Source organism: Lactuca sativa, chromosome 1, assembly GCF_002870075.4.
Source record: "Lactuca sativa cultivar Salinas chromosome 1, Lsat_Salinas_v11, whole genome shotgun sequence".
In the NCBI taxonomy this organism is placed as follows: Eukaryota; Viridiplantae; Streptophyta; class Magnoliopsida; order Asterales; family Asteraceae; genus Lactuca; species Lactuca sativa.
This window is the reverse complement of record NC_056623.2, coordinates 230,770,986-230,783,304: the sequence shown is the minus strand read 5'-3', so window position 1 is coordinate 230,783,304 and position 12,319 is coordinate 230,770,986. Positions and strand designations below refer to the sequence as shown.

At 36.8% G+C, this 12,319-nt stretch overlaps 1 long non-coding RNA gene across 1 annotated transcript; it reads left to right on the top strand.

The window, feature by feature from the left end:
• The first annotated feature begins 6,969 nt into the window (after nucleotides 1–6,969).
• LOC122197277 (uncharacterized) lies at nucleotides 6,970–8,808 on the top strand. Its single transcript, XR_006190204.2, has 3 exons — nucleotides 6,970–7,089; nucleotides 8,194–8,362; nucleotides 8,732–8,808. It is a non-coding gene; the product is annotated as an uncharacterized LOC122197277 (long non-coding RNA).
• The last annotated feature ends 3,511 nt before the right edge of the window (nucleotides 8,809–12,319 follow it).

Genomic DNA, 12,319 nt, shown 5'->3' with positions numbered 1-12,319 from the left:
CCACCTTTTGGAGTGAAACTTCTTGGGGGAGTTGTTAGTAGAGATGCTAGTTACATTCGCAACTTAGCCATAAAGAGAGCCAAAAACGCTATGAATTTGATGCGCCTTCTTCCACAATTGTCTGACCCCCAGAGTGTGCTCCTTCTTCTTCGGTCTTGTATGGGTATTGCTAAGCTTTTCTTTGGGTTGAGGACGTGCCAACCCGTCCACATGGAGGAGGCGGCAATATTTTTTTACAATAGATTGAACGAAGCGATTGAGGACATTGTGGTTTGTGGGGGCCCTTTATTTGGTGACATACAACGGCGAATTGCTTCCTTACCCATTAGGTTTGGGGGTTTTGGTTTATACTCCGCTGTAGAGGCTACCTCCTATGCTTTTGTTGCCTCAAGGGCCCAATCTTGCGTATTGCAATACCACATCTTACGGGATAGCGGTATACATGGTATGGATTCTGATTATGATTGTGCCTTGGCATCCCTTCGCAACAAACTTCCAGATTTTGACCTTAACAATTTTGCTACTAAAGACACCACCCCCCTAAATCCCAGAATACACTGGCGAGTGCCCTTTTTCGTAAAATTATCGAAGATATGGAAGCTCATCTCGATATGATGGCTCGATAGAAAGCGGTTTTCCAATGCTTACGTGCACCACATGCTCAAGATTTTCTTCTGGCTATCCCTATAGATGGGCTTGGCAATCACATGTCTCCCATGGAATATCGTACTATTCTCAAATATCAACTCATGATTCCCATATTCCTAGCTGACGAGATATGTCATGTGTGTCTCAAGGCATGTTTGGACTCTTTTAGAGAGCATGCAGTTCACTGTAAAGAACTCTCGGGGTTCAAATACAGGCACGATATGGTTAGGGATGTTTTGTTTGACATATTTAAGAGTTTCGGGATTTCTGCTAAGAAAGAGGCACTACTACAAAACGTGTCATAGGACTCACCAAATAGGGCCCGGTTTTTGAGAAAACCGGGATATATTGTGAAAAAACCGGGACTTATTCATGGAAAAACTAAAAGACCCGGTTTAATTTAAAGAAACGGGATATATGTTATATGTAAGTAACCCGGTTCACAATATAACAACCGGGACTTTTAGTTGCATTGGTAAGTGACCCGGTCTCTATAATACAACCGAGTTCTATTAATATTACCAGTACACACGCCATCTAGGAAGATATATGACCCATTTCTTAACAACCGGGTTTTCTGAGTTTTTTAGCAAAATATAAACTTGGTTTTAATTACCAAGTTTTAATATAATGATAATACTTCATACCTGGATTGTACAAACTACAAAGTAGCCAAACAACCGACATAATTTTTAAATCCATACCAAAGTAATTGAAGATTCATTGCTCCGTAATCCTGTAATTTGACACATGTAACATGAAACATACCTCTAATATTAAAATTATAACGTCACACTTTGAAATTAACCATTGACTTATAAGTTTTTCTTTTTTAAAGGCCTAACACTTGATTACAGGGAAAAAAAGCAGCAGGTAGCTAACAAATACAAAACAAGATACAATCATCAAGATACATCGAAAAAAAAAGAAAAACACATTTTACATATTATTAAAAAAATGTTCAGCAGTTTTACTTGAAAAAAAAAAACAGCCTTGAAAAACATTAAGCAGCAACAGCAGCATATGAACTAATAATTCACACCATCAATAATTGAAAGCAGCTCCATTTCGGTAAAAGATGAGTTGTTTGAAACAACCAATCATACCACTTCATTTTAAAGACTATACACTTAAGCGACTTAGGCATGTGCACCTGAATTTTGAAATCAAATACAAAACTGATACCCATACTGTTAACTTGCTTGCAACATCAACATTCAACAAGAAACCAACTTTTAGGAGAAGGAATTGATGCATCACTCAAATTATGGAACTATTTGTGCGTCCACCCATTAACACCAACCATAAATCACATCTGACTCAATTTAGGTATCACATCTGTTGTTGAGGCAGGGACAACAACAGATTAAAGCTGTATTCTTTTAATGTTGACAGGAATGAATAAACCAAAAAATTGGAGGGAGAATCGAGGGGGAAACGAATATGTAATGAAAATGGAGGGAAATTTGAGGGGGAATGAATATGCAAAAATGTTGGGCGGGGGAACTAAATGGTAAAAACTAAAAAGGTTTGAAGAAAAATAAATTACTATGGTTTTAGTCTTTATGTCTCTAGTTTTAAGGTTTATTTGTTTTTTATTTTTGACTTTTCATTTTTATCATTCTTTTATTAAAAAATAATATTTCGTGTATAACTTTATATATATATATATATATATATATATATATATATATATATATATATATATATATATATATATATATATATATTGTAACATCTTTAAATAATGGCCAAATTAAAATTTTATAAAAATGAATGAGTTATGTACATATTAAAAAGCGTTTGGCTTATAAATAGTAAGATGTTCGGAGTCGTGGCTCATAATGCTTTTGTTGTCGGCTTTGGCTTCTCGGTTTTTGCTCTACACTTAGATTGTTTTTAGACGTGTGCTTTTTAGAGATGTTATTTCTAATACAAAGCTTGAAACTTGACTTATGAATGCATAAATCTTCTTTTAGGGTTATTTTGATTGTTTTAGTCCAAAAGAAATGGTCATTGAGGAGTTGGACGTCATTTATGGGTTAACCCTTCGGATCTAGGGTCTTGAGGGGCTTTCATGACATAAAGGTGCCAACTTTATGGCTATGGAAGTCCCATGCAGCCTCTAAACCTTCATTTTTGCCTTTTGAGCTTCTAATGGCCTTGCATGTAGAGAAAGCTAGAGACTTTACATGATCATTTGGTCTTTAAGGTCCATATCTATGTTCTTATGATGTATCTCGAAGTTTTGATGGATTTTGGATTTAGATTTAAGCCATTTTGGATTAGGGCTTGAGTTTTATGCCTTAGGAGGGGTTCTAAATGGGTAAAGTTGGAAACTTTACCCTTCTAGACGTATTTCCATCTTAGATCTAGAAGTTAGGGCCTTGGTACGAAGAATAGTGACTTAATGCATCAAGTAGGTTGACATATTGAAGAAATCGACAAGTTGTCCTTGAAGTGTCCCGAATCTATTGAAATAAGAGGGACTCGACGAGTTGTAGGGAAAACTCGATGAGTTGGATCGCGATATCATGATTCTGTGATTTATGGAAACTCGGCGAGTTGAAGGGTAACTCGGCGAGTTGAGTCAACTCGGAGCGTTGACTTTTGATTTTGACCTGGGTGTTGACTTGGTATTTGACTTTGAACAAATTTGACCTTTAAGAGGGTTATGATATTGTAACACCCCAGATTTCAGAAGTTTAATGAAGGGCCAAAAGTGTAAATTTAGGAAAGGGATTCGACGAGTAAGTCTGCTTATTCGCCGATTCGGAGCGGGATTCTGTCGCGGTTTAAGTGGCCAACTCGCCAAGGCGGCGGCTTGAACTCGGCAAGTTGGTGCTGAAGAGAGAAAACCCTAATCCTGGGGGTTGAGTCCTATATAAAGCACATTATAACCCACCCTCGGCCTCTTTGCTACCCTTTTGAGATCCAGAAACCCTAGAATCGAGTGAGCCTCCATTAATAGAGAGGATTGAGCTTTGGAGGAGAAAATATTTGAAAGGGGCTTGAAGATCAAGAGGCTTGCTGCAAAGGAGTGGTGTAGATCCGGGATCTACTTCAGTTGGGACATATATTAGAGGTAATAATCTGTTGCTTGGGCTCTTTTGTATCTAGATTTATTATCATTTGAGATTTGGGGCACTTTTGGTATGATTGAGAACTATTTCGAGTTATAGGCTTAGATCTGAGGTTGCTACTTCAGATCTAGGTTTGTGATGGTCCAAAATGTCATAAAGCTTCTGTCTAAGAGTTATTGGTGAAGCCCCTTTGTCATAAACCCTAGCCCTAGACCTAGAGTGTTATGGGCTTATATATCCTTGGTTTCACGTAAAGTTTGCCACTTTATGTGGGGTTAGACTGTAGAATAGTGGATCTATGGATTGGAGCCCATGCATGGCTCGAAAAGCCTCTGTATGGATTAAGAGCTGGAGAGACTCAACGAGTTGAGTCGTGTTCTAAGAGTTTTTAGAGTATAAGGACTCGACGAGTTAACGGGTTGACTCGGCGAGTAGAGTCAGTCAGGAAGTTTGACTTTGGCCTGGACTTTGACTTTGACCTTCAAAGGTGTTATGGTAAATTGGTTATTTATGTCAATGGTCCATTGATGGCAATAGGTGTTAGAGTTTAGAGCAGTGCTTCGGTTGTGGGCTTCCGTGGTTCTGTTCTTCATTCAGGTGAGCTATCCTCACTATATCGACATACGGCACCAAGGCTAACCCTTTATCGGATGGAAATCCGGGTATTGTTTGTTATGTTATTGCTTTGCTAGATCTGCATTCTGGTATTTAGGATGGTGTTATGTTAATGACCTGGTTAAGGTCGGTACCCGGTATTTAGGGTAATGTTATAATAGTAACCTGGTTTAGGTCGTTAGCCGCTATATAGGGTAATGTTATGCTAGTGACCGGTTAGGTCGGAATCCTGGTTAGGATGTTGATATGCTATGTGATCTGATAGACTGTTTGTCTGGTTAAGGATTTGTTATGTGATTAATTGTTTTATGTGCACATGGTTGTTTGACGGGGGGGGGGGGGGGGTTGAGTTGAGGCGGGTCCTGCTTTGTGCTGTAGGCCAACATACCCAGGGCGGACCGGATATTCCGAAGGCCCAACGAGCGGTCCGGATAGGCTGAAGCCCCAAGAGGGCGGACCAGACGTGTCGAGGCTCGGAGAGCGAACCAAGCAGACTGAAGGCCTGGTGTGGGCAGACCAGTCATACTGTAGAGTCAGAGAGTGGACCAGGTGGATTGAAGGGACTGAGATCTAACACCTCTAACTCCTAGAATTGCCCAACTCACAAAGAGAACCCATGGGACCAAATAAAGCTCATAACCAAGCCTTAAACTGTAACTAACAAATGAATCATCAAGGTAAGAACTTTATACCTTCAAAAGCTCCCAAAGTTGATGAAGACTCTGGACCCCTATGGGTTCGATATGCCCTTTGGGATGACTCGAACTCGGGTCTCCTTCTGAAATAACGGAGGAAAGGCTTGTGTTGCACCAACCGCCGGTTCCAAAAAAAATTAACAAAATCAAACCTTGATATATTACTATATAAAACAATATGATATATGTGCGTGATGTAAAAAAAATTAAAAATATCGATACCCCATCTATCAAATTTTGATATCCTCCTTTGGGATGACTGGAACAACACGGGTCTCCTTCTCAAATCACGGAGGAGAGGCTTCCGTTGGCGAGTTCCAAAAAAAAAATAACAAAATAAAACCTTCATATATTACCGTATAAAACAAATAGATATAGGTGTGATGTAAAGAAAAAAAAAGACAAAACTATACAAATGGTCCATGTGGTTTGCTGAAAATTATCACTTTGGTCCAAAAAGTTTTGGACTAACACCACAAGTCCAAACTTTTCGTTTTGTTGCGAGTTTGGTCCAATTTACTTTAAAAGATTTTGTAATGACGATTTCACCCTTCTTTTTGTTTTTTTTTTCAGTTTTTTTTTATTTAAATATTTTAATAATTAAAAAAATAAAAAAGAAAATAATTATCTCTCTCTATCTCTTTCTCATCTCCTTTCTTCCTTTCATCCCTGTTTCACAAACAAAGAATGGAGCACCAGTGGTTTTGACACCGGTGGTGTTGTTGTGGTGACCACCATGAACATCCACCACCTCTTCGCCTGTCACAGAACCACCATGACCACCATAAACTCCATCGTACATGACCTCACCACCTCTTCGCCGGCATGAAAGAAAAACAGGAGGCACTAAGTGTAGTGATTTATTTCATATCCAAAATCAATGGTGGGTTTTCGTTTCAAGTAAGGTTTTGTGTGTGGATTTTGTTTCGGATCTACCCTGCTTCATCTTTGTTTCAAATTTAGTACCAAGAACATACCTACCTTCAACTTTTGGATTTGGGTTTTATTTTAGATCTAAAATCAATAACGAAGAACACCCATTGTGGATTTTGATTTGGGATGTTGGATGGTGGTGGGTCGTGACAGGGGGAGGCGGAGTAGCTGCCACAATCAACTGTGGTGGCTCTCCCGTGGGTTGGTCGAATGCTCACAAGTTTTTCTCAGTAAATAGAGAAGAGACGGGGGAGGTTGTCTTAACTAGATCTTGCTTCTTATTCTTTGCTAGAGGTCTACATGAGAGAGATGGTTGGAGATCGGGTATAGCAGTGACGAGGGGGTGTTTGGGTGATGCTCTTCGACTGGAGGAGGGGAAAAATCGGAGGTCCGATGGAAGAGAGCAAGCTACAATAGTGGCAGTCAGTGGGGTTTTGGGGTTGCATTTCTCGCCGGTATCTTTGTCGATCGAAGAAGGAGAACAACGGAAGAAAATGTTTTGGGGTTATTGGGTTGCGTATCTCGACAACCCCATGTATGTTCGGCAGCTCTAGTCAACACAGGAAGAAGATGAAAGCAAGGTTTGTTGCTCCCTTTTGACCACGTCGGAATAAGCAACCACTCTGGAGAGAAAGAGAGAGAGAGAGAGAGAGAGAGAGAGAGAGAGAGAATTATTTTTTTCTTTTAATAATGAAAATATTTAAATAAATAAAAAAACTAAAAATACAAAAAAAAGGGTAAAATCATCATTACAAAATTTTTTAAAGTAAATTGGACCAAACTCGCAACAAAACGAAAAGTTTGGACCTGTGGTGCTAATCTAAAACTTTTTGGACCAAAATGACAATTTTCAGCAAACCACAGTACTTTGTGCAGTTTTGTCATGAAAAAATAGTTTTTCGATACCCCGCCAATCAAATTTTGATATCCCGCCATCAATTTTTGGTGTCCTTCCTATAAAATTTTGATATCCCACCATTTGTCCTAGTATACGATTTCAAAGCTACTCTCTGCGACCACTACTAGTGAAGATTAGAAATCACCAATCGAAGACCCTAATACTTGAAAGAACGTGAATCGAAACTTTATTGGGGCTATTTTCACTAGAGCCAGAGGTACAATTTCGACTGAAAAATGAAAATCATTCATTATGTATATCAAAATCTGGAAACAATTTAGATGACTTGAGTAATCGATCCCTTTTGCTTTATTATGTGCAAGTTCTGATTTGGGACTCATTATTTGTTTGATGGTTGTTGCTGTTTTCTATCTCTTCATCTCTAAATGAATCAACAATGATTGTGGATCTGATTTGTTGTTCAGCACCTACCATTTTTTGGGGCTTTTTGACGATTGTACCCCTGTGATTACCCTTTCGATTTTTCACACTTTTAGGTGCTATCGGGGATGGTTGTGGTTTCAAAGTCTGAAATCTTAGAATTTAACGATTGTTTGGAGCTTTTGGACCTTCGCCTTGTCAAGTGTCTGGCTGCCTTTTTTGAAGTTCTGCTTTAGTCATATGGCTTGAATGTTCTTTTAATATTCCATGTTTGCATCTTGCTGGATGATGTTGCTTTTGGGGTTATTGACGTTTTTACCCCTGGGTTTGGTGTATGGCTTCTGTTGAGTTTGCTCTGTTCTGTTGGTGTGTTGCTGCATTGGGGGTCTTGACTATTTTCCCCTGACTGCCCTGCTTATTGATTGATGTGGCTCGTTCCTTTTTTTAACATTTCTAAGCCTTGTTTGCTTATGTTTTATTGATGGCGCTGGTCTTGATTTCTAGGCGTTGGTTTCTTGTGAGTTCGTCTTTTTCATGCTGTCGGGGTGTGATGCTGTCAAGGTTTAAGACTTGGTTTTTTCTTCCTGTTGTTTGCATTGTTATTTTTGTGGGTTTGCTTGGAGTCCCTGTCTTGGTTGTTGGTTGTTGGTTTTGCCTAAGTTTCATTGATTAGTTTTTTTGCATTATTTTTTCCTTTTTGTTAGCACCCTTTATTCTAATGATATTGAAGCCATTTAAATTTGTTGAGAGAGGGATTGCTCAAGAGTTTGCAGGAAGGGAATATTGTGAATACTACTGATCAGGTAATGTTTCATTGCCATTTCTTTTAGTTACTTATTTATTATTGCATTGTACTTTCATTTTCCTTTAACATAGCATTCAATGTTGTCTGAATAAATGATGACTGGTTCTATTTTATTAGCAATTAATCCATTCACAGATGTCTTAATTTCTAGAAGTGATGTTATCAAGGTTTACAAAGAAAAGATTCTAAATAGCCCCCATGTGTGTGGAATTGCTGATGCTATTTATAATGACATGATGAGAAGTGCTTTGAAAGTGATATTGTGATGTTGAAGAATCAAGATAAGTAAAATAAGGGTGTCTAAGTAAGTTTATTATATTTTGCATATGGTGTAAATGTTAATATATATCCTTATCAGGTTTGTACTAAATCATTTCTATATTATTATTATTATTATTATTATTATTATTAGTATTTTTGTAAAATGGAATTTTTGTTTGATGTAATTTGGAAACTGGAGTTGGAAAGAGTGACAACAAAATTAGCTAGGGATCATATGATAGAAGATGAAATGACAGTCAAAATAGTTCAAACTAGATGTGTACTATAAGGTTTTGGTAATGCAAAACATCCATGAATAAATTTTTTAGCTTGTTAATATATTTTTTAATAACTAATTAGTTGGAATATTTGCATGTTTGACTTTGATTTTTAAACTTTTGATATTGTGCAGGGGAAATTAACTCATATTCATTAGAGAATTGTTTGGTATCATGGAAAAAGTACTTGCATCCTTTCTTATGTTTAAGGTAACTATTTATGAATTTTGTGTAGTATGTTATTGGAAATATTTAAGTGAAACTTGAAATAGTGATTTATACTTTGGACTTTGATTTAGAGTATGCTAACTTATTAGTGAAATAATTGTTGTATCTCATGACTTTCAGGACCAACACCTCCATCTTTTCAATTTTAGCAGCATGTATGTCTATGTCATAGGAGGTTCACACTTGAATCACAAATGAATGCAACCATATTGATATTTGTCAGAAATGGAAAAGAAGTTGGTGTCTCTGTTAGGTACATTTGAGAATTGAGATATCTTTAGATGCATTTGAGAATTGAGATATCTTTAGATGCTTTGTAAGATTGGTTCTTAGTGATATTAATATGTAAAAATTCATTTAGAAATTAAGTTGGTGACTTTTTATTTGTTAAATTCAAAAGCTACTATATTATATAGTTGTTGTATCCTGTACAATTTGTTGATAATGGTATTTATATTCTAAATATATATGCTTTTTAAATAAATTAGTATACTAAAGGAACTAGTTGTTTATCAAGTAACCAGACTTTGATTTGCATATCAAAACAATGTTGAGAGTTCTTATAAGACCCGGTTTTTTACATGGAAACCGAGTTATAATCCATTTAAGGAAGTGGCATTGAAATTGTTATATGACCCGGTTTGGGGATTGGAACCGGGCTCTTTTAGCCATATATGACCCGGTTTTGTATGGTTGGGCCGCGTCCTAATCTGCATATATGATAAAGTATTAGTCGTTATGTTCCTCTTATATGTCCCGGTTTTATGAACAACCGGGTTCTTTTGTGTTAGATAGGAGCCGGTTTTAAAACCGGGTTCTATTCCTTTTTTCACATAGGTCTCGCCGGCTTTAGGACCCGGTTCAAAACTGGGTTATATAAATGAAATAACCGTGTCCTATAAGCTTTTTTGTAGTAGTGAGGTACCTGTTAATTTCTTGATTGACCCGACAGAAGGAAGGTCAACCCTCAGACCCGCTGCCATTTTGATTTTTGGATGGGTCGAAGGGAAACACGCATGTATGGATCTTACAGGGGTATCCCCTCTCGTGGGCCTGGGGGCTGGGGGTTTCACGGTGGGACATGCTGCTTGAAAAGAAACTACAAGCAAAGTCATCAAGTATGAGAAATCGTACATGGAAAATCAACATGTGTTCATACCATTTGCATTTGATACGTTTGGTTTCCTCGCACCGGATACAATAGAGCTTCTTAAAAGAGTACAACGAATCATGCATAGTAATGTAATATCCCCTAGATCTTCGGATGTAGTCTTTAAAAGTATTAGCTTTACCATTCAAAAAGGCTTGCGGCGCATCTTGTTTCCCGTTTGCCATCTCACTCATTGTACGATGACAATTAAAATATATGAATAGTAACATTGCATAATAAAAAAAATTATGTGCCTAAAAAAAATTAGTATGACATCAGGGGTAAAATGGTCCTTATTTCACTTATATCTCAAAAAAGGTAGCAAGGTAGAAGGGGTTGTATGTTTTACAAAACAAAAATGAACTCATGGATTTAAGGGGATAATATTTTTAATTAGAAGTTTCTAGAATAAACTTGATACTCATTTGCTGAGGTATGCAGATTAATAAAAAGAAAGAAATCATTTAACTTCAAGAATTATTAATTTATTTATATCACTTAAAGGATATGCTTACATTTCACAAAACAAATTATTGGAATGGACGTTGGTTATCAAGAACTAAATAGGAATTAGAAATAAAAACTATTAAACTAAACAAATAAGCAATGGAGAAATCACAATGATTTTCATGGAATTGCTTTCAACAAAAAGATTTTACTTCTTTGTAACCTAGTCAACTACCTACACTCATTACACATATAAACATTCACATTGGAAATCAGATTTCAAATCAAATCAGAAATAGAAAATGAAGTCTAAAACTGAGGCGTGATATGTCACAACTAGGAATTTTGATGCATTGTAAACATTGAACAATGATAACAAATGTGAACCAACAATGTGAAAGCATGTATGATGCTTACTCAATAACAACAAAACTTCCATCAAACACTTTATACAAGCACATCAAATAGTCAACAAAGGATTGGAAACCCTAGAAATCCTGGTTTAAGTCCATTTTGGACTAGGATTTCCTTATTAGGCCTAATGGACTAATAAGCTTCCAATTTGACTACTTTGGGCTTAGAACTCTTATATGGGCTCTAATTTGGACCCACTTTCATTTATTCTAACATTTTGGGCCATATTGGGCCTGGAATGAAAAAAATACACTGATGTACCTTATTGGGCCATAACAAAACTAAATAGCCCTAATGGGCCATAAAGCTCATACTTTGATGAATTTTGGGCCGTGAATTATCCTAAAAGGGACAATGGGCCGAAAATCATTAACTTGGGCTCCATAATATAGGTTTAAACACAAAAGTCCCAAGCATTCTAATCTTCCTACTCTCTCGGCCCAACTACAAAAGAAAGGGGAGGAGTTGACTTTTGGTGCCACCTCTCAATTGTACATGGGGTATCCATGCACTCTTCTCATGTTCCCATGCATGGTCACTTTAACACTCTCTCTTATCTATCCTCAGCCGAGAGCAAGGGAAAACACACACACACAAAACACTTAAAACTCTCTCTAAGTCTTCAAGAACATCTTCTCACTTCTCCTTCAATACTTTCGAGATTTAAGAGCTTTTCAAGGAGGATTTTCCACAAAATTCATCATCTAAGGTAAGTTGATGTTTAATCTATGATCTAACAACTTCATTTAATCAAAATCCTGTTCCTAATCTATTCAAACTCATGATTACCATCTTAGAAGCCTCTAAGTTCGAGATCTTCCAAGAAGGCTTGCTAGGATCGAATCTTCTTGATTTCTCTCTTCAAAAACCGAACCCACAACTCAAGGTGAGCTTCATACCCCTCTCTTTTTCGTTTTTATATGTTTTATGGGGGAGAATACAAGAAAATGTGTAGATCTATGTGTATGTGTATGCTATGTATGATTTTATGCATGTATGTGTGATTTTATGTGTTTTTATGATGAATATGTAAGAAAAAGGGAAGATATCTCGAGATCTAAGTAATAAGAAGGAAATCGAACATGATCTAAGTTATTTTACGCTAAATAAGTCAAGAATGATAACTTATAAGATTGTGATAAACATATTTCACCACAAAACTCATTTTTGGGCTTAAATTGTCAAATATACAAAAGTTGGGTTAAAAGTCACCAAATCACGGTTTCTTAAAGGTCAAAAGAGTCAAAACAGTTACAATAATTATTTTTATGAACATTATGATCTTCAAAGGACTAAAAATGTAAATAGTAGCTTAATGGGCTAAATTTTGGGCCTTACGACCCAATAAGCCCAAAATTGCGAAAATATAACATTTAAAAGGGTTGAAATGGTAAACTCTTCAAAACTGGGGATGAAAAGCGTAACAAAACTATTTCAAGGGTTAAAAATGATTTTCATTTCCAAAAAGGATAAAAAATGTAAA